Here is a 1,545-nt window from a genome sequence, read left to right as displayed (position 1 = left end):
TTGAATGCTTGACGGGGGTAGTACTTGTTGAAGGCTTGGCGGGTGTAGTACTTGTTGAATGCTTGACGGGGGTAGTACTTGTTGAAGGCTTGGCAGGGGTAGTACTTGTTGAAGGCTTGGCAGGGGTAGTACTTGTTAAAGGCTCGGCAGGTAAAGTACTTGTACGGGTACTCTAACTAGTTATTAATATTGTGTAAATATGTAGTGTTAACCTAGTAAACTACGTGCTGTGAGAGATTATTAACTGTATTATTTAAGCATGTATTGTTTCTTGAATAATTTTAGATTATATGTAAAATATACATGTGTATGTTGTTTTAAGTTTTAGAAATTAAAAGCACACAAATGTAAGGGGCGTTTCTGTCGCTTATGTACCTCAAATGTTTCTTTGTTTATATTTAAGATCATACATATAAATCAAGAACGATGCAGATGCTAGAAGTTTGTGTTATTTTTATATAGCGTGGATCCATGAATTTAAGTGTCAATTGAAAAACAATCAGGAATCACGCCTTCTTAGTACTAACACTGCACCTAGAATATATTTTTGATAGTTTACTACAACGTTATATTTGGAAGAAAGTGTGCTGTTGATGGATCTAAATGTGATAAATGACAAGATTATTGAATACATAAAATCAAATATTATTAGGTGGTTTTCAGCACAGATAATCGGTTTCCTGGACTTGAGTAATTCATGCCCAAGGGTCACTGAGTCTGTTATTGATATCACTTCATGACAGTAGAAAACACGTGGGATCAAATAAGTTTGGTTAATTCAATTTAAGAAATACGTAAAATTCTAGTGCATCTGACAGGTGGGCCCATCTCCTTCAGGGGTTAGATTAACAGTGTAGGAGGTGGGTGCTGCTAACTGGTTGTCCTTCTCATGGTCAGCACGGCTAAATTAGGATAGCTATTCCTGAACTTTGACTGGGATTTTATTATACGTTATTTCGTTTTCTAACTTTTGTAGTAATCCTCAACCTGTGAAGTGGCAAAAATCACATTGTTTTATACAAGCTACAAAAATATATTTATCGATAAAGTATTTTAAAAATGAACAATAGAAATTCATTGAACGGGATAAATATTAGATTCTTTGAAAGTATAACACCTTAGTAACGTAAAATATCGACAGTTTGTTTTACTTATTGATTACAGTCATTGTTATATTTTACAATAGAGGGCACTATAGTCGGTTAATAATAGTCATTGGAAAATATGTAGGTGCAAGGAAAATATACTTGTTGCTTAGCCCTGAAAAATTTAGCTTTGAACATCTTCAGTAAACATTTGTTTTATCATAATCATTCTTCCGATGACTAATGGATTAAAAATTTGCCATAAATAATGCAACATTTGCTTTTCACGTTTTCATTTAAAATCGATCATATAACTACTAATTGTTTGTATCAACGAATGTTATAGCTAAAGACTTTTTTGCTATTAGATAAATGTCTTTTTCCCAAAATATGTATTTTGGGATAAAACCCGATCGACACGTATGTCACAACTTTATAAAACGCCGGTTTATCTATTCTC

This window comes from Limulus polyphemus, unplaced genomic scaffold (assembly GCF_000517525.1).
Source record: "Limulus polyphemus unplaced genomic scaffold, Limulus_polyphemus-2.1.2 Scaffold1773, whole genome shotgun sequence".
In the NCBI taxonomy this organism is placed as follows: Eukaryota; Metazoa; Arthropoda; class Merostomata; order Xiphosura; family Limulidae; genus Limulus; species Limulus polyphemus.
Note: the sequence above shows the minus strand (reverse complement) of the source record.